A 22,585-nucleotide genomic window follows, 5' to 3' on the forward strand; every position below is an offset into this window, starting at 1 on the left:
GGTCGGGGACACTGCTGTTGTACCCTTGAGCAAGGTACTTTACCTAGATTGCTCCAGTAAAAACCCAACTGTATAAATGGGTAATTGTATGTAAAAATAATGTGATATCTTGTAACAATTGTAAGTCGCCGTGGATTAGGGCGTCTGCTAAGAAATAAATAATAATATCCATAAATCTATTTATTTAACAGTTGGCATTTAAAAACTTTAGACACAAAGTTGTTACATGTCTTGCATCCCTTAAAAAATAAACAATAAACATTTTTAAAATCATTACTGAATTAAACATTTTACCAGCGTTGAAAAATCTATATGTAGCGATCAATTATATATATATGGATAAGGGCGTCTGCTAAGAAATAAATAATAATATTATATATATATATATATATATATACACACACATATACACACACACAGTATATATAGCACTGTATTCATCCTATTTTTTCCTTTTCAAGCTCAAGTAAAAAACGTTTGTGTTTTTGCTTTCGTCACTTAGTTTAGGTTTATCAGAGGTACATGAATTAAAACTGTACCTCTAAACCTAAGTGAACTCATGCAAATCATGAAGGATTGCCATACAATTTAACATAATTAAACAAAGCAACGTCTTCCACTTAACTTAGCAATAACTGAACTATGCAATTTACAGGAATATAAACAAACAACCAATGCATAAAAAATAAGTTTATTTCAGAGATAGTCTCGTTTAGAAAATCTGGAACCTGGTTGCCGGTCTGAAAAGTAACTGGAATCTCTGTACTTGTTCAGATTAGCCTGGCCTAAATTAATCACATTTCAAGACATTAATTTTCAAGATCTCCAATGAGTTTTTGTTTTCTTGGGAAACTACAAAATAATTAATTTACTGAACTGATCTGAGTGGAATGGAACTGCTGATTGAAGAAATTCAGAGACTGACAGATGATAATTATAGTAAAAGGCTGTTTTATGAGATAAGAAACAGGTTTATCCTTTGTGCCAATTGTGCTGCACTGTGTGTTGGTTTTGTGATGTGGAAGCCGAGGGCTTAGGACCACCATACTCCTTTCATGTGTGACTTAAACTGGATTTGAAGTCAAGCATTCAGAGATAATAATAATAATAATAATTTCTTTCTTAGCAGACGCCCTTATCCAGGGCGACTTACAAGATATCACATTATTTTTACATACAATTACCCATTTATACAGTTGGATTTTTACTGGAGCAATCTAGGTAAAGTACCTTGCTCAAGGGTACAGCAGCAGTGTCCCCACCGGGGATTGAACCCATGACCCTCCGGTCAAGAGTCCGGAGCCCTAACCACTACTCCACACTGCTGAGATGTAGTGTGTGTGTATTACCAACACACCTATTTCCATTAATATTCTGCATTTTGACAGGTTTGGTAAACTTAATTTGTTGACTCTAAAACAAGTATGTCGGTACATTACGCGCGCCATTACAAAATAAGAGCCGAACTGTACATGTAAAAATGTAAGTCTGACATACCTATATAGTCAACAACAGACAAAGGATAACAGTTAGATGTATGTGTGACATACACAATATGTAAGCCCCACTATATTCCACAGCAGGGAATAATAAGGCAAACAAATTAGTTTAAATAGTATCAGTGATGTGTAATTTTTCAATAACGTCAGGACGTGTGATGCAAGCTAACTGCAGTCTGTATTACTTCTTCATCTTCGTTGACAGCAGTGTCCAGGTCCTTGTCTTTGCACTCCACTTGTTGTTCTTTCACAAACTCCTCCTGTATCCTCTCCAGCTCCAGCAGCTCGGCTGTCAGCCTCTCCATGTGAAACTCTCGTCTGTTCTTCAGCAGCTTCATAGGGAAGGGGTTCATATCATTAAACGCTATGGTCATTAGTTTCCTAAAGACAGAAGATACAGAGAAAACAAAATGCCACTGATGAAACAACTGCAAAGTTAAAGGACCTGGGAACTCTGCATTTTTCCCCCTTTCAAAAAATACACAAATAAATAAATAAACAATAACGTATGGGCCTGCCAAAAGTAAAGTCATAAAAAGACAAAAAGACAAACACACACTTGAGAAACAATGCACAGTTCTAACAGGAACAAAAAATGTAAGTCTGACATACAAAGTTGTTGCTTGCTAATTTTATAACATAATTGTTTAGAGATTGAACCCATTAACTTCTACAGTGTATCAATCTTCAGGTGGTCCAAATCAGTCAATGGCCCCCTGTCTCTGCACAGCCAGCACTGCCTGGATTCTTGTCTAATACTGAAGCATGAATGGCTGCATCTAAATGAATGTGTTTGTATTTCAGGTTTAGTGGCTGGGCATAGGAGAAACATGGTGATTGAATCAATAATTCCAATGAAAAGGCTTTGAGAACTAAATGGAAACATATTTTTGCTGCTTTACAGTCATTGTGAGAAAGCTCTGCCAAATTATTATCATATAATCCCAGTTATTTCACTGAAAATCAAGAGAAAGCAGACTGATTGATCCAGTTCCGTGCTACAGTATAACAGAAAGGAAATGTTTTCAGTAAATAAAAGGCAACAGAACCTTGGAATTATTCATCCTTAGGATAACTTATTTTTACTACTAAGACCTAATGGCAAGAAAATTCTGTTTTTAATAGGATCTTAAACGGCTGGTTTCACAAACTACAATTAGCACTAATTTTGGACTACCTTACCTAAGATAACAATAGGTAGTCCAGGATTAGTGCTAATCAGGGCCTGTGAAACCAGCCAATTGACCTACCAGTTAAATTGTTCAACACTTTAATAATCTGCTTGCAAACTGTTCATTAAACAGCTATACATACAGTACATCTGTTTTCTACGCTGCAAAGAGGACATTATGTGGGGGCTCCATTACCTGTAGGAAGTGAATGGTAAAGAAGGACTTACGGTTTCATAGTGGATGCATGGTAAAGCTCAGTAAACTGCAAAATCACTGTTCACATTTACCATCATCAAAATGGTACAAGACAGTTTACTGAAATCGCTAACTTTACTAGTGGTTAAAAGCATGGCCACTGGAGAGAGTGAGATGAGTGTGAACTGTTTATACAGTCTGTGATTGACAGCAACTGGTCTGATGCGTCTGCTGTACATTATCATCATCCTCATTCTGCCTCACCTGCCATCAGAGATCGTTTTGGTGAAAAAACGGAGGTATTGGTAGATTTCCAGATTGTCGTGAATTTTTAGAATGTCCTCTTCATTGTACTTAAAGAGGGCCAGTGCATAGCGAAATATCACCTGGAAACAGAAAGAAGGAAATACTGTTCAGGTTAAAAAAGAAGGATACTTTCACTCATCAAGTCGTCACTGGACTGAGCCCTTTTATAATTAATTATATTTTACTTATTTCCATGTTTTTCATTTTTACTCTCTATAACTCTAAAATGTCATTACTATAATTTAAAATAATTGGATAAGCTGTTACAATGTAAGTGTGACATACTGTACACATGTTTGCAAGTTAAGACAATTTTTCTCAACAATTTGTGCTGAAAAATGTATTAAGCACGTTTCAACACAGTTGGGTAAGTGTGGGTGGTGTGGGTGGTGTTGGTGGTGGTGGGGTGGGTATTAAACACAGCCGGCGCTGTACCTTTGTGCCCTCATAGAGGAAAGCATCCCACGCTCTGAGCAGGATGTCGCTGACCAGACTTTCCACGAAGACCACCAGGAACCAGTTGAAGGTGATGAGGGAATGATCGATGCTGTGCTCCTTGAAGTGGGCCATCAGGCAAGGCATCTTCTCAGCAAGAAAGTCACGGAACACCCTCTGATCAGCCTGCAAGGAACAAAGAGCTCTGCTTAGAGCAGCAGGAGTTGCTCAGCTGTTAGAACAAATAGGGACTAGGACTGCCTGAATTAGCACATCCACAGTACTTACTGGTGAAGCAGAGGGGATAGCATTAAAACTCAGCTATAGGCTGACGAGCAGTGTCACAAATATTTTAACATTTTCTTAGTAATAACGGAGAGACATGGACAAATTAGCCAATTTCCATAACAGGTGCCTTTGGAAAATAGGCAAAAACTGGTCAAACAAAATCTCAAATAAAGACCTCCACGAGAAGACCAAATCATCACAGATACAAAAAGAATAAGACTGAGGTGTATAGGCCACGTACTCAGGATGGAACAAACCCATATCCAGAAGGTAGCTCTACAATGGATACCACAAGGGAAAAGAAAATGAGGCAGAGAAAGTTGCCTAAGATCGAGAGGTGGCAAGGGCTTGTTGCGTCCTTGTGTCCCTGGAGGGAAGAAGAGGGTTCGCTGATTTGAAATCAGTTGTTGTACATACTGTACCTGAGAGGCAGTGAGGGTTTTGCTGTAGTAGTCTTGTGGCATTATGATTTCAACAACAGCCACCAGAAGGCATCCTCTTCACCCTTCAGAACTAAAAGTGCAATAGCTGCCAACCTGCAAGAGGAAACACACACACCACATGACTCCACTGGAAGTGTGCTGCTAATATTCAGAAGAAAAGGGGGACACATAGGTGTGCCAAGCCACATTTTTACACATTTTAGGCCCTATTTTGAAATAAATTCAGAGGAATTTGATGTATGAAACTAGCAAGAAATTATGTAAATTATACACTTATTTGTATTTATTATTATTTTATTTCTTAGCAGACACCCTTATCCAGGGTGACTTACAGTCGTTGACAAAAATACATTTCAAGAATCAGTATAAGTATTGATACGATTACGATTCAATAACGGAACAGATAACAGTGTCAGTGATAGTTACATCAGGATATAATTAAATACAAAATACTACAGATTAAATGACACTCGACAGATTACAGTACTCTAAAGTACAGGGTTAAATGCAGTAAAATAGGGAGCAGATAAGAGCAAGTAAAGTGCATTTAAGGAAGAGTGATAAGTGTCCAGATGGAAAAGAGGAGTTTCTACAGGTGCTGTCTGAAGAGGTGAGTCTTGAGGAGGCGCCGGAATTATTTTTAATCTGCCTGAATATGGCCACTCGTGCTTTCCACCACAGTTGTCTTTACAGTTGTGTAGAATATTAAAGAACATATCTGGGCCAGTATATTTGTGATTCCAAAAAAAGATATATTGTACAGGGGAGGGATGAGTAGCTAAGAATACACAACACAGTTAACAACCACTAGGTGTCATAATTACTCAAATCAATAAATAAACACTGTTTGCATGTGTATTCTTATTGCTATTTATAATACAACAACACATTGCTCTAGTATAGTGTCCTGGCATAGCTACCTCCAACGAAGTGCTCTAAAATGTTAAACACCAGTAATGCTGCCATTACCTGTGGCACTGCTTACCGGTAATAGGCATTATTCTCTGTTTTAGAAAAGGATAAGTTATGCTAGTCCACGTCCAAGAAGTACCAGAAAGTGTTTTGTCTTTTTTGGCAACACCTTTTACTACTTAATGAGCGAATGGCATTAAGAACTTTCAATACAAAAGGTACAGTATCGGTTGAGGCCCTGGCAGTAGCCGATGGTGGGGTTTTGCCAGGAGAAGGCTAGCAGAATGCGCTGCAGCTTTTGGACTGCGTCGGAGGTGGGCGAGGAGAAGTGCTTATTGCTGGTGAGGGTGCGGTGCAGGTCCAGCCTGATCTGCCGCGAGGCCAGGTGCTCCGACACCTCGCAGTGCTTCCTCAGCTCCTGGTAGCGATTGGGATTCCACTTCCTAGAGACCTGCGTCCGTGTCCTCACGATCCAGCGCCACACCTGCTCCCGGTACTCCACAGGGATCCCACACCGGATCAGGCCCTTCAGCTCTGGGGAGGGAGCCAGCTGGTCCAAGGGACGGCTGGCCAGGTAGTTAGCCCACCTTGTCCGCAAAGGCTTGTCCACCATCTCATTGTTGCGCAGGTTGTTGGAACGGATCTCCAGGGCCTGGATTTTGGCCAGGAGCTTCACGTCCTCTACTTCATAATCAGGAATGGTCTTGAATCCATAGTCGTCATACTCACTGGGAAGGAACACAAAGTTAAACAAGGATGCTGGTAACATGCAGTATTCACATATTCCCTAAATTATCATACAACATTGTACAGTAGGTGCATGGCTCCAGGTTTTTGTGATTTAGTTATGTGTAATGAACCTCTATGTTAAGTTGTACTGTTATATTTCTAATCAGTCCCCTCTGCCAGCGTATTCCTCCCCATCGCTGCAGGAGAGCATGGAGTTAGTTAGTTGAGTTGGAACAGTTGGCGGAGAGAGACAAAGGGAGAGAAGGGAGTGGGCTGAAGTTTGACGGTTAGGAGGTAAATGTGTTTGGAAGCCAGTACAAGAACCAGGAAAGGGTTATGTGTAAATGGTATATGTGCCTGAAACTAACCTGCCTAGGGTTATGTATAAGGCCCTGTGTAAATCGAGATTTCACGAACTGCGCAGAAATTGCGAACTTAGCCCAATACCGTGATTTTTTTCAATATTCTTATAATTATTATTTGTATTTCATACGATGGAGGTAAGCTATTCTGTATGTCCTGCAATGTTACTGCAAATCATCTCTTGACAGGCATTTAGATTCAAGTATTCACTGAAAGAGAAAGGCGGAAATCCAAGAAACCAAAAACGTGAACTTCCATGTTCCAAAAGTCCACTGAAAACCGTGAAGCACGAAACACATTAAATTTTGACCTGACAGGGATGTTTGTTTGCGCAAATATCCCTCTTGAAAAACTGGACAACCAAAAGTTATGTAATTTCTTCATACTGAGTGTAGCAAATGGTGGAGTGATTCCTTCATCAGCCCAGCTGAGACGTGAATACTTACCTAAAGTTGCCGACTATCACAAGCAGGAGATTATGGAATTAGTAAAACAGTCTGGTTGCTTGTCAATGGTCACCGACACGTCGACTGATGCCCAATAGCAATATATGTTTCACATTGTATTTGTTTTGCAGGGCCTAAATGGTGAACATGCATCTGACATAGAACTGAAAGCTGTCCTTGCAGATACACTTTACCCTCAGGCTGTTAATGACAACACCGTTTCACAAGCTATTGTAAAGTGCTTGAATAACTTTGACGTTGATTTTGAAGATGTCAGTGCATTTATCAATCTATTTGCTGTATAAAAAAATAATAATAATCTGTACACATAATTTATAAAATAGTTCTGTGCACAATCTGCAAAATAAGACACTTTACCCGTGATACTGCCTTGAACTTCTTTTTGGGCATATATACACCTTCACTGCCTAACATCAACCCTTATATATGGTCCTGGAATTGCAGTGTTTATTGACGCACATTGCTCTTTATGTGGTTGGTTAGGGAGCAGTTCAATGTCAATCCAATCTTTGACCTTTCTTTTTGCCTGCTAAGGTGTGCAGTGGTATTGTGATGTGGATTACTATACAGTTAACAGCAAGCTCATTTCAGCTGCTTGCATCAATCGCTCGAACAGCAGAACAAACATTTTCTGTTCAATTTACAATCAATACTATTCAATCTGAGTTCCTGTGCAGTTGTTAAGACTACAGTAAACTCTACGAAAGGAGTTTCTATAATATTGACAAAAACAAACTGAGAAAATAATCATGAAAAATAGGAAATGCATATAATTTGCACTTCTGTTCTAAACAGACCATGCAACAAAACAAAAAGAGTTTCTTTTGTTTTGTTTTAAAGAAGTGACATAAACAAAATATATATTTTTCTCAATTATTAAATTATCACATTAAAAGAGCAGGGCACATGACATAGAAAATCATAGACAGCAAAGCCCAGAAACTACTGTAAGTTCCAGCTCTTTTTTGGCTTTTCATTTGCGCACCTATTAGATCACAATTGCAACAAACCAACATTAACATTTTGATCCTTTGCTTGTTTTGGTATTTCAGTTCGGTTTATGAGGGTATTGTATGAAAATGGAACTGGTGTAGCTTGCAATCACATCATCAGTTTAGCAATAGAATTGCATTTTAAATATTTGAATATACTTAGTAACAAAAAAACAAGAAAGTAACCGGGGGGAAAAAAGTTTTCGCTGTGAAATCCCGGTATGGAAATGTCAGTACTGTCTTACCTGACAGGGTTGAGTTTAAAGCCATCCTTCTTGTCTCCCTGCAGTGAGTCCTCAATGAGCCTTTTCACCATCTCCTGCTGACTGCTGTCCAGCCCTTTGCTCTCCTGCAGCCTGCGTAGCACGACCAGGTACTTGCTCTCAATCTGGCAGTTTTTGGCCTCCAGGTAGGCACACTGCAACACAAAAGAGAGGTTTAGGGTTAGGATTAAAACAAAACACAGCAGCTGGTGAAAGCAGTAACCCTCCCACAACCTCCCACTCATTTCCAAGACAGGGCAGTCCAAAGGCAGAGGGTTTCTACACCCTGTTACTTTTTAACTGGGTTGAACTTGTTTATTAAAATGTAAAAATGAACCTAGTACATTTCCAAATAACTAATTTTACAGTTCTGATGGAGCCATTCCAATTATAATCTTGCTTCTGCTCCTTAAATTAATTTTATTTAAAAATCCTCTTCGCTGCAGTGTTCACTTGTTCCCTTGTGCTGCTTATATTAATTACAAGACTGCTATTTTCTACAGTGCAATATGTGTGTCACCCGAGTGCTTATGGACACTGTGGCTGTGAAGGGTCATTTCTTTGAAAGTTAAACTGTTGTGTACAATACATGTTTTTTTCCGATTACGATTCGGAAATCAAAGCGTTTATGTTTTGGGCAATTTTAGCATAGCCTGCAACTGAAATTATATTTATTTATTTATTTTTACAATTTTTGCTATTTGGTTCTTCTTTAAACCAGAGTCACCCTGGTATCAAATGTGATACCTATTAATTCAAGTGCTCCCAGAAATCCTGAAACAACTCTACTGTAGTACAATAGTTTTTCATGTCACAAAAATGGTCTGATCCTAAATATATCTAAAATAATTTAAAACCATTGCCAATCAGACCAGATAGATAAAACATCTAATTTGCTGCAATCATACCAGCCAGTAGCTGTTTCATTGCACAGTGCACTCAGGGGATATCACTATATGGAGCCATGACGCAGGCACTAGGACAGATCAAGCACTGATACAGAAACAGCTACAACTTGACCCACCCCAAAGAACACATTGGGGTCAACAAGATTAAACATTAATTTAATTTGCAAACCAGGCATTTGTGTTTTTGTGAACAGTGCCCTACATTCATAGCACTGTACTGTATTTAGAATTCACTACATATCTTTCCAATTTGCTTTCTGCATCTAGAGAAGACCTAGATTTGGAGATGAAAGGGAAACATCCCAGTCAGTCTGATCTGTTCATTCTGGGAGACTGGAGCTGGCTCAGTTGCTAACTTCTCTGTGGTTTTAATTAGTAATGCATGAACACACCCGAGGTTGCTGACCAGGCTAACAGCCAGCCAGTCAGAACTACTATGACAGTCAACTAAGAAGAAGAAACAAGGAGTGAAACCTAGCAGGAGTACAAAGAATTATAAAAATAAGGGAAGTACAGTATAAAATGAAAAAAGAAAAACCACAAATTACTAAAGAGAAACATAACAGAGGAAGTATCTCTGCAAAAAAAGCAAATAATTGACCAAAAATACTGACTGCCTATGTCTTTATTTATGCAGATACTAGACTACAATAACAAGGTAAGAAGGTATGTGGAGGAGTGGTTAGGGCTCTGGACTCTTGACCCGAGGGTCATGGGTTCAATCCCAGCTGGGGGACACTGCTGCTGTACCCTTGAGCAAGGTACTTTACCTCGATTGCTCCAGTAAAAACCCAACTGTATAAATGGGTAATTGTATGTAAAAATAATGTGATATCTTGTAACAATTGTAAGTCGCCCTAGATAAGGGTGTCTGCTAAGAAATAAATAATAATAAAAGTATATTAATAAACATGGTAAAACCCAGGTAAATTATTATAAATGCATTGTATAACCATGGGAAAAGCATGGGTAAAACTGCAGAAATACTGTGGTTAAACAGGAGGCCAAAGGAATGCTTTAAACTTTTAAAAAGTTACCAGGATGTGAAAATGATACAAAGTGAATCTAAAGTTGTTGTTTTCTTTTATTTTGTTTTGTTTTTTTGCGTTAGACTGTGTAAGAATAGTGCCCAGTAGGTCACCAGCTTGCGTCACTACATTAGAACCACTTGCAATCCATGTGTCACTAAGCAGTTTGCTTTATCATAATGTACCAGCATGCTAGTTGTTCTTTAATTTACTTTGGCTTCTTAGTGCAGACAGAGATGTCTCTAGGCGAAATCACAGATCTCATTGTGGTTTTGTGGTTAAAGCTATAAGAAAAAAGAAATAAACGAAACTCATTACTATTACTATTAATCTGGGGCCTAGGCTATAAAAGCTGAAAATAAGATGTTTAGTATTAAATAAAGTCACTTATATATTAGCCTTACACAGTGACGATACTGCATTAAAGACTTGTAGGTAAGGATAATATATTTTTTGAACATATATGTTTTTTAAACACAGTAAACGAATGAAATCAGAACACAATCTGTGGTTGTACTTAAAACATTTCTACTGTGAGCTCTACTTATTAAGAGCACAGGTTTGACCTAGTCCTGACTGATCACTGCTTTTCTTTGCTTTCATAATTGTACTCATTTGTACCCTATAAAACACTGTTTGAAAATCGCTGGGATACGTAAAAAAAAAGTGTGGCTAACTAATGTCAATTAATACACTGTACAAAAACAATATACTTGTTTTGTTCTAATAACAAAGAAATAGAAGAAAAAAATAGTTGGCCAACTGATCACGTGTCTGGAATTATTATTTGACTTTATATTTAAGTTTTGCTAATAAGCAGATAACTGGTCTCCTAACTTATCAGAGAGCAGTGTACCCCCTCATGCCTAGTAGCCTGGGGTTACACAGGGATCTTTTTTTTATATATATATACAGTATGTTTATGTTATTATAATAATTTTTGCTGTTCATTGTAACATCACATCAACACTGTGCAAGCCTGACCTATAGAGTACAAAATCACAGTAACGTGATACAAAGTACAGTCGAACCTGTCGTATCTGATCCTGCAAGATATGACACCATCATTACCCAATGGACCTGTGCCATGTGTGACTTACATATGCTGCTACCAACTGAATGGTACTGATGGAAACTGACCAATGCACATTTTATTATGGGTCTAAAACAGTAAATTCAGCTCTTAGCAGGTCAGAATTTGTACACGCTGTCACTTCACATAACTGCCCAGTTTAACCATAGTAAATAGAAAAGTAAAGGATTCATAAAATTACTGTACTGTTAAAAAGCGTGCATCCTTGTTGTTGTTTATGTCTCAGGTTAACACACACACACAATGTAAAAAAACCTGTCAGATTACTTTGGCATACACTGAGAAAGCACGTTAAGAACTGTTTGGAATGCTGTTTTGTAAACTGAGAAATACTGTACTTCAGTGCTTGTGCAGTCATTTTCACAGATTTTTTTGTATAGAATACATGCTGTGTCGTACTTTGGTGTTTTAGGCACACTGATGTACCTGACGTTGTTCATTTATAATGCCCCGACGTTAATAAAGAAACTACAATATACTAAAACGACTTCCTCTGAGATACAATATTAGTATATATTCGCTGGACCCCTGGACCGGTTCTACTATAAATGAATCATTCTTAGACTGGAGTGGCAAACAGTAATTGTGTGTCTGCTCCAATGCTAATAAAATCTAGTTAAGATGTCATGTTTGTAATGCTTATTGGATGCAGAGAAGGTGCAGAATACCGTATGTGACACCCCAGCAGTGAAAACATGGATCAGTTACTTTACTGCTTTTTCACATCATGCAGGATTACATGGTGGTCAAACAAAACCAACAAAAAGAGTGTGGTTTTATCCGTGTTTCTTGAAACAAGAGTTGACGTACTTCCCATGGCTGTAATGTAAAAGTAACTTTTAAAATAACCTTGAGGTTCTCAATCTTCTCCTGCAGCCTGCAGAAGGTCTCTGTGCCCATGGAATTGGCTACGGTACGCTGGGGGTCAGCCATGCAGGCGGCCACCTGCTCGGAGAGCTTGAGGATGACTTCCTGCTTGGCGTTGTTCTTCTCCATCATGAGCTGCACGTGCTGCTGCAGCTCATTCACTTGGCAGTCCTGCATGGCCAGCCGCTGCTCCAGCTCCTCCTTGTCTTTGAGCAGGGCCTCCAGTCGGCCGTCCAGGTCCGCGATACACCTCTCTTTGTGCCGCACCAGTTCCAGCCGCTCCTGCTCCCCTGCTGCAGACAGGAACTGTTTGCTGGTCCTCTTCTCCTGCTGTGCTGCCTCCAGGGCCTTGTGAAGGAGTCGCACCAGCTCCTGATTTCAAAACAAAAACACTATGGTCATTTACTCTTAAAGGTGAAGCTTCTTGAGCTGTGTTGGAGGTCCCGTAAATAAATTATACTGTAGGTGGTCCCTGAATAATGCACCTGTACTTTCTTTGTAATCTGAACCAGGTGGGATCAGACCTGTTCAGATTAGTGATTTGTTTGGAGTACTGATAATAAACTGTACCATACTAAAAATGCCTGGTATAGTATTTGTTTTAGGTTTTTGATTCTTGCATTTCCTGAAAAATCTGTAATATCCCTTTGAATAAAAAAATACTGTTTTACTTATCATATAAGAACAGCTGTTAACATAATGCATTTAATTACAATTATGGCTAAAGGTAAATTCAAATAGTCTACTGTACAATGCAATTTTCCCTAAAAAACAGCCTGTTGCAGTATTTATTAGTAGTGCATATGAGAAAAGGCTCTGAAGCTCTGCCCTATATTATACGTCAGTGGCCTTAAAACCAATTATCAGACATTATTATTATTACTATTTTGTTTATTTTGCAGACACCTTTATCCAAGGCGACTTACAGAGACTAGCGTGTGTGAACTATACATCAGCTGCAGAGTCACTTACAACAACGTCCACAAGGAGGTTAAGTGACTTGCTCAGGGTCACACAGTGACTCAGTGGCTGAACTGGAATCTGAGCCGCGGACCTCCTGATTACAAGCCCTTTTCTTTAACCACTGGACCACACAGCCTACTATTTCAATAACAATGTCCTTTTTTTAACCAATTATAAAAGCTGAATTCAGTGAAGTGTTTTTAGAAAAGACCAGCAAAATGACTGAAAATTCTGCACACTGCCTGCTGGTGGTCATTTTTCAAACCATTCAGGAGATCAGCTTAACTTGTGTTTTTAACAGGCTCAAAAAAGACCTTGTTTTTGCAGCTCTGTTCTTTGTACTCTGAAAGAAGAAAACAATGATAATGCAATAATAGTACCAAACACTGGAAATACTGTCCCAGTATTACAATAATAATGAGCAATGGTGTCTTGTAAAGTGGTTTCATAAGGTCCAGGATAACCGTGTCTTTAATCAAGACACAAAAACTAATGATAAAATAAGTCAAAATGCACATGCACAATAAATTCTGTGCACAAAGAAAGATTGTGTCTGTTGGTCTAATTTTAGATCAAATATACAATTAGCTACAAACTCTTGCATGTTGCAGATCAGGTGCATTTGATCACTGCGTTAAAAGTCGTATGGGTTACTAACAGGAAACAAGAAGGCGGCGATGCAAGATTAAAGTTTATGTTTGGGAAGCAATAAAATATGCTTATTGAAGCTCATAAAAATGTAAAAGGAAGTTTTGTGACCACAGGCAAAAATGTAAGCTGTCTTTTTATCATCATAAGATAGGAGTCATGAGCGAAAACCCAGAATTGCATTCAGGAGCTCTATTGTGACTGTTTAGATCTAGCCCTGCAGAAACAGTCCCTGCACAGGGCACAAAATTACCCTTGACTTCCTGACTCACCCTGCACACCATGCACTCATGCCTTTACCAGCTGAGCCTCTCGGGGGCCCCAGAGATTTTGTATTTTAATACATTTGTACTGTATGTGTTGATGACAAAATAATAAAAAAAAATTCTACATTGTAACCTTTATGGATTCATAGGAACAGTAGTACAGCACAAGAGTTTCACTTACAGACAATGAAGCAACAACAGACTCTCTTCACTGTTTCAGAAGTGCCCTTCAACCCTATTTTACATACACAGCTACTATAGAACATCATACCACCATGTTTATAACAATTTGGATTATCAGCAATACAGTTCTCACACTTTTAAAAAGCTCTCCTGTTAGGTAATGCATGAGTTATTCTGCTAAATGCGTTTGCCTTCACACCCAGTGACACCTTAGCCAAAGAGGAAAGAAGATGCACAGTAAAGCAACCAATTTGTGGTCAGCATGCAGGTTTCTGACTTGCATAGAAAAAGAGTTAAGACATCACACAGTCAATACAGTAGATCAGTACTTTAATCAGTTTAGGCAAAATTATTGCTGGTCTTGGATTTGAGTTTGTATTACTTTGTGTAACTGCTTGACTAAATCCACTGTTTCTGTCTTATGTTCGTTCATACCATGCTTACTATAGATACAACATCATATTTAAATACTATCATACAACTTTATAAAGGTTTACCACTGTGTTTTTGCACAGTATTTTTTACAGTTTTCCCATGCTTTCCCTGTGATTAGACTGTTATTTTCCCACAGTTTACCCTGGCTTTCCATGTTTATTAATATGCTTTACCATACCTAGCTGGTCTTTACAATGCTGACCTATGCTGTACCACTATGCTTTATGATTTTACTATGGGAAACATTTATAAGGTTCAATCATTCATTGTACAAGTGCCTCACAAGACATATTATTTAATAACTCAGTTATCAGTTGTTATGTGCTTAAATATACTTCAGACACCCAAACCAAACATATACCTTTTGTGACTTGAGCTCCTCAGTGAGCGTGAACACCTCGTGCTGGAGTCTGGATAGTTTGTCCACGGGGCTCCCCTCCTTTCCTGACACCTTCTCCCCAGAAGGCTGAAGAGAACTGGTCATTTTCTTCTCCCTCTTGTTCATGCTGCTTGATGGAGAACTCTTTCCTCCAGTCTTTGCTTCCTGCGCAGACTCGTTTGTAACTGAAGAAACTGAAGGAGCTGAAAGGACTGTAGGTGCTGGGGGTGTCAGAGGTACAGGCGGTGCTGGAGGTGCTAGGAAAGAGAGCAAGCAAAGAAAGCATTTGAAATGCATGAATATTTTATATATATATATTTTTTCTTAAACTTGCTGGTTCTTTATTTTATTCTGGAGCCACCTATCTGACAATATACCCTTCATAATCATTAAACAAAAAAAGAAAATAATGATTATTTCTGGAATTCAAATTTGTTATACATACAAAAATGATCATAGAACTCATAGTACCAATGTTAATTCTAGGGTGCCTAGCCAAAACTACAATTTGCTGCAAAAGAAAATAGTTGTTAAAAAGAGCTGTTGTTTTCAATGAAAGGTGAAATTGTGAGCTATTTAGTGAGTTTTCTAGAAATTTCTTAAAAAAAGGCTTTATTGACGCTCATTCTTTATCTTATTAACAAGCTTTACTCCTGCATGGTTCACCTTTTAGGAACAGGAAACCTCTGCACATTTATAACAGCAGAAAGAGTTCTTACCCTGCATGAGAAGAATGTAATAGTTTCAGAGCCACTGTGGTGGTCCCCGCATTGAACTGATCCAGACATGAACTAAGCAGGAGACACAGACTTTGCAGTGCAGTTTCCTGTCAACTGAAGGATGCACCTGTTTCCCCCAGTATCTGTGTCACAGGATCCTCACAGGGACAGTCTTCAGACTGCTGAATCTTGTCAAAGTTGAACACACTCCGTCTCAGCTCCTGAGCTGGCTTGTTTCCACAGATATTGAGGACTGTGTTCCTGTAAGGGCAAGGCAGAGGAAACACAAACTGACTTCTGAAGGCAAAGTACAGAGAAAACGAAACTAAATGCATAGAAACAACACACACACACACAAACTAAAGTAGTACACAACAAATAACAAAATCCAAAGCTCAACTGGTTGCTTCTCTTGCTTACAGGCAGCTGCCTGGATAGGGCTGACTAGTTTACATAACAGGTTTGAATAACTTCTGTAAATTTTCAAATACAAAATGACCTTAGGATAAAAGCACATGTTGCTTCCCACTAGTGAAAACTTTGCTGTTATTAAATAGAAGCCAAGGAATATATTTTGGTTACAAAATATTAGGTGCTAGCAAATCATGAGCAACTGACATTGCCCTAGCCATTGCTGTGATTTTGGTACTTACACTGTACGTAAGAGAGCCATTTAATTCAGTGTGTTTTCCCATTAAGAGGCACATAAAGAACAAGGTATGCAGGTAGTGTCTTACTGTATCTCTGTGATGGGGTGCTTGTCTGGCAGACAGGCTGCGGCTTCTCCGACTAGGCCCTTGGGGGTCTTTACTGCTGGGAGGAAGTCCTCTGTCCTTCCTGAAAAAGAGCACAAGCATCTCAACTGCCCATCCCTTCAAACAAAGTACACATTTCATACATATTCATTTATCATGTGGAAATGCCATTCTAATGTACTGTAATACATTTGTACTTACTTGCTGGACTTCATGGAGTAAATATAATTAAATGATTAGATATACAAATGTATTATTTGGTTCCATTCTCCGTATTTCCAAAAGCTGTAGATATATGTATGTTTTAGTGAAATGAAAATTTCCTTCCCTGCACCTTTTGCTTGGGAAAGTTTCTGGCAACATTAGAGAGTCTCACTCACAACAGCGGTCAGAAACGGTGTTTGCGGGCTGTGTTGTTTAAGCTGCTGTCTTAAGAAAGTACAGGTTAAAAGTATATGTCATTCTTATACCAGAAGACAAGAGTCAGCTGTAAATACTGGGTGTATTTTATTATACATACGGAGGTGCATATACATCTTGCCAGCTTTAAACCTGTATACAGTACCTAGTCTAAAACAGCACCAGATCTAAAATAGTGTAAGTCCTTTTGTTATTTTGAGTTCTTTCCACCACACAGCACCAACATTCTCCTGTATGATCATCATTTTTGATTGTTTGAATTCATTAAGATATCTGACACCAGACACAATAAACAAAGTCCTGGTACTTTTGTTACCTCACCTAATTAAAGCATTGCATTTCTTGCTTCACATTACACCTCATGAAAATATCTTAGATATAATTACAATAAAGGGCAAAACATGAAAAAATATGTGGTGGTTACAAGAGTATAGCAACACTTTGTAAGCGTTTAGAATAAATAATTTAAATTGGGTTATTCCGGTTCAGCTGTTTTGTTTTGCATGCACACAACACCTACCCTGGAACCCTTTTCTCCATCAGATCACAAACTGAAGAACCCCACCCCACACACAATTTGGTCAACTTGAGCTAGAATTAAAACTGGGCTGTCAGTGAGCTTACCTTCCCAAGGTGCAGAAGGCAGTTGGCAGAGCTGTGTGGAGGTAGTGGAGGGCTCTGCAGGTATTTTCACCAGGCTGGTATTGTGCTGCCACCGTTTTATTTGCAGCTGCTGCAACCAATACAGCATGGCTTGGCTGTTTAATGCCTGTAAAACAAAACAAACTAGATGGTAACTTTACAAGTTGTGGGGCTTGCTTTATTGGGAAAGTGGACAAAGTAGCTGATTTGTGTCAAAAGTCACATTGTTTATTAATTGTCTCATGCTTAGAATGTGCTAGAATTTGATATTTCTCAAAGTTCTATGACAGTTAATTCAACAGTGGGATGTAGCCTACTGAAAGAAGTTGATGCGGTTACTAAAACAGCTGTACCTCTTGATTGGTAGACGCCATTCCTGTTTTGATTTCATATTTGAATAGCTGAGAAGTAGAGGAAGATTTCATTTGCTCTAAGTAGTTGTCTAACTTGTTGGGAAAGTGGTCAAAATGGCAGTTTATAAAAAGTTAGAGAAAAATTTAGTTGGTGCGGTTACTAAAACAGGTGGACCTCTTGATTGGTAAAAGTTATTTATGTTTTGATTTCAAATTTGAATAGCAGAGAAGTAGAGAAAGATGTCATACCCTCTAACTTTTTGTCTTACTTGTTGGGAAAGTGGTCAAAGTAGCTGATTTGTGTCAAAAGTTACATCGTTTACAGTAAATAGAATGTTGGAAGTCTGGGAGTTTTTAAACAATGGGGAGCTTTAGAATGTTGAAAAAAGTCCCATTAAAGTGAATGAAGATAGACAAAAAAAGGATAAAAAGCTTAATAGTTTAAAAAGTATAAAAGATATCAAAAAGTTGTATACAAGCACACTATTCCAGACCGGTCTACACGTTTTAAAGTTTGAACGGTGTTTCTATCTTAAACGGTGTAAGAGGAGTAGCGTGCCAAAGAATAAGAAGAAGAAGAAGTACGTTGAAGATTTAAAGAGGGGACTCTTGCTTCGCAAGCCCCACTAATAAAAATGGTTGGTAATTGTGACAGAGAATGAATGAATCCTCGTCAACAATCTCCCTCTCAATCTCTGAGGGCGCTGTATAACCAGAACAGAGTGCCCCAGAATGCAGTTCATTCCAGGGTCAGTCGGAAGCCGGACATTCAGGAAGGGGGTGGGGCCACGATACCTGAAGTCAGCGCCTTAATGCGGTAGGTGATGTGTCAGTCACGGATTGGAGGAGACGTGATTGGCCGCGCCACCGAAAGAGGGCATGACGGAGGGTTTTAAGGGGAAGTGGCCCCAGTGATCTGTTCCTTAGTTTTGATGGTTAAACTATAAGGACCGTATGCACAGGAGAATTAAAAGTACTGTGAGTGTTTTGTGTTTTGTTTGTTTGTCAGCTAACTGTCATTGTTTGTTTGGCTAGACGGCTAACACGAACCGGGAGCTGTCGCTGCACGCCAGCACCAAACCCCGGACTACACTGATCTACTGTTACCTCTGTGTTTGTCTTTCACCATTCACTTGCACTAGAGCACCCACTGTCAGGAGACATGTCTGTGTCTGTGTATTGTGTGTTTAAAAAGTGTTTTTATTATTTCGGGACTGTAACCCTCCTTTTGCATGGCGCAATACACATTGATGTGTAGAGCCCATGCTTATTATTTAAAGTGTTGTTGGCACGCAACCCAGCTGAAAATAAAGAGCTGTTAATTGTGAACTGTCTTGTGTGTGTTTGTTCTGGAGCACTGCATCATCACTACACCTGCACACTGCAAACCATTCCTTCACAGTAATCCATTTTTATCATTGCAAAAATTTTAGATGTAGGGAAACCTGCTTGGGGGATGCTATTGTGTATTATCAAAGCAGCATCTGAAAAGGATTCCCTTTGTTATACTGACAACCTTTTTACAGCAAACACTTACAGAGCTGCTATTTTATAGCTTTATAAGAAAAAATAAAATAAAATAAAATGATAGCCTTGCTCTGTTCGCTTAACTCAAACTATAAAGGAAGGCTGTGGATTTTAAAGTGGTCACAATGCAGTCAAATACCAAATTCAATATACTTTGAAGTTTAATATTTTACCTTCAACTTACTAAACCCTCAATAAGTTTTTGTCTTTTCTTTGGATACATTCCTCCCCCACATTATCATACAACAATCAGCCTTTTCTTGCACAACAGGCTGGATGATGCTCATGTAAGATTACAAGTGAAAAGTTAACAAGAACCCCTTCTTTCATAGCCAATGAACAATTTATAACTTGTTAGCTGGACAGTTTATTCTGAGTTCAGGCCATGGGAAGAATGGTGTGGAGTACTGCAACGTAACTTATAAGTGACTATATAATGGGATATTAGAACGGAACATACATTATATATAAAATTGCTACTGCTTCAAATTAATTCAACAATCTCCTTCATAATTGATCAAGCTTATCCGTAGATCATTATTACGCACAGTGTTAAGCATGTTAGCTGCAAGCTGTTAGATTGTTAATATACATTTTAAAGACTGAGAACAACAAAGCTAGAACAGTTGTAACGAAATTGGCCTAATAAAGTTCGGGCGCCAGGAAAGTATATATAAACTTCCCAATAAAACACAACTCGTTACTCGGACCTTGTAGCAAAACCAAGTTTCTACCTACGCGACCCTACAATATAAAAATTGCAACTGACTCTTGATAACTTAAGCATAGGGTTTTAAATAAACACCCATTAACATTTATTCCATAACCAGTACTGTCACTCATTTTCGTTTTACACCACACAACACACATTTAAGAGCATTCTTCCTTGACACCTTTAGTACTCAATTAGTTCCCAATCACTGAAACCATATCTATTATAGAAATAATGACCGGGAGGCTATAACAAAGTCAAGCAAAGTAAGAAAGGACGTGACATAGATCTAAACAGTCATTTTCCCAAAAGAGAAACGAAGGGAACTTCCATAATATTGATTAAGTCCCGCTACAGTTGTCAGCCGTCCTCCTCAAATACACGTGCAGGACAACTCCATAACAATCCAGTAGGCAACAAAAAAAAAAAAAAAAAAAAAAAAAAAAAAAAACAACAAACTCCAGGTTTCAGTCTCGCCAATAATAGAGCAATATGCAGAAAACTCCAGGTTTATCCGGCTAGTAATACAGCAGTATAAAAACTCCAGGTTTCAGTCTCGCCAATAATAGAGCAATATGCAGAAAACTCCAGGTTTATCCGGCTAGTAATACAGCAGTATAAAAACTTCAGGTTTCAGTCTCGTTAATTTAAATCAATATGGATTGTTCTCCACGCATTAAATAACCATTGGTGTATTCAAAATTGCAAACCGTGTCGGCGTCTTCACTGGTCCTGCACGTTTCAAATCACTCGCCACTTTATTCCTCAATCGTTGACTTGACATCATTCCTGTCCCAACGAGTTTCCCCATACACAAAACATCCGTGGTGTCAAAGCTATATTTCATATATTAATTAACGGTAAGCTTAGACACCAAAAAAAACAAAACAAAACAAAAAAACTATTACAACTTATTTCCATACTGCATTCTCTCTCTCTCTCTCTCTCTCTCTCTCTCTCTCTCTCTCTCTCTCTCTCTCTCTCTCTCTCTCTCTCTCTCTCTCTCTCTCTCTCTCTCTCTCCGTCAACTATTACATCACTTCCTACAATCACACTCTCTCTTCCTATACCTGACGTCTTTATACAATTTTAAAATGATTGACATCCAAAGAGGCTAGTGCTGAATTCAATACGGCACACAGTAATGCTTATTTTTGTGTTCACAACCAAGAGCATTTGACAAGAGCATTTGACAAGAGCGTTTGACAAGAGCATTTGATGAAATGTATGCCAGTAGATACAGGGAATACATTTCTATACCAGTTCAGGATGAATGTATTTATTTTAGGTAAAGCATAACATGAGACCATACAATGGCTAATTTAATGTATTCGTATGCGTGTATAAATTACATTTATATACAGACGTGCTCAAATTTGTTGGTACCCCTCCACAAAAAACGAAGAATGCACAATTTTCTCTGAAATAACTTGAAACTGACAAAAGTAATTGGCATCCATCATTGTTTATTCCATATTTAATAGAAATCAGACTTTGCTTTTGATTATTTATTCAACATAATATTGTAAATAATAAAACAAATGAAAATGGCATGGACAGAAATGATGGGACCACTAACCTAATATTTTGTTGCACAACCTTTAGAGGCAATCACTGCAATCAAACGTTTTCTGTAGCTCTCAATGAGAATTCTGCACCTGTTAACAGGTAGTCTGGCCCACTCTTCTTGAGCAAACTGCTCCAGCTGTCTCAGGTTTGATGGGTGCCTTCTCCAGACTGCGAGTTTCAGCTCTTTCCATAGATGTTCGATAGGATTCAGATCAGGACTCATAGAAGACCACTTCAGAATAGTCCAATGTTTTGTTCTTATCCATTCTTGGGTGCTTTTAGCTGTGTGTTTTGGGTCATTATCCTGTTGGAGGACCCATGACCTGCGACTGAGACAGAGCTTTCTGACACTGGGCAGTACGTTTCGCTCCAGAATGCCTTGATAGTCTTGAGATTTCATTGTGCCCTGCACAGATTCAAGGCACCCTGTGCCAGGCGCAGCAAAGCAGCCCCAAAACATAACCGAGCCTCCTCCATGTTTCACTGTAGGTACAGTGTTATTTTCTTTGAAAGCTTCATTTTTTCGTCTGTGAACATAGAGCTGATGTGACTTGCCAAAAATCTCCAATTTTAACTCATCTGTCCAAAGGACATTCTCCCAGAAGGATTGTGGCTTGTCAATATGCATTTTATGGAGTCCTCCTGGGTGTTCTTCCATGGAGCCCACTTTCGCTCAAAAAGCGACGGATGGTGCGATCACAAACTGACGTACCTTCACCTTGGAGTTCAGCTTGTATCTCTTTGGCAGTTATCCTTGGTTCTTTTTCTACCATTCGCACTATCCTTCTGTTCAATCTGTGGTCGATTTTCCTCTTGCGGCCGCGCCCAGGGAGGTTGGCTACAGTTCCATGGACCTTAAACTTCTTTTTGCAACTAATATTTGCAACTGTTGTCACAGGAACATCAAGCTGCTTGGAGATGGTCTTGTAGCCTTTACCTTTACCATGCTTGTCTATTATTTTCTTTCTGAATCTCCTCCGGCAACTCTCTCCTTTGCTTTCTCTTGTCCATGTTCAGTGTGGTGCACACAATGATACCAAACAGCACAGTGACT

General features: G+C 38.8%; 1 pseudogene; it reads right to left on the reverse strand.

The window, feature by feature from the left end:
- Positions 1 to 675: 675 nt before the first annotated feature.
- LOC117400513 (TBC1 domain family member 2A-like) lies at positions 676 to 20,926 on the reverse strand (annotated as a pseudogene).
- Positions 20,927 to 22,585: the final 1,659 nt, after the last annotated feature.

Source organism: Acipenser ruthenus, chromosome 4 (genome assembly GCF_902713425.1).
Source record: "Acipenser ruthenus chromosome 4, fAciRut3.2 maternal haplotype, whole genome shotgun sequence".
Classification (NCBI taxonomy): Eukaryota; Metazoa; Chordata; class Actinopteri; order Acipenseriformes; family Acipenseridae; genus Acipenser; species Acipenser ruthenus.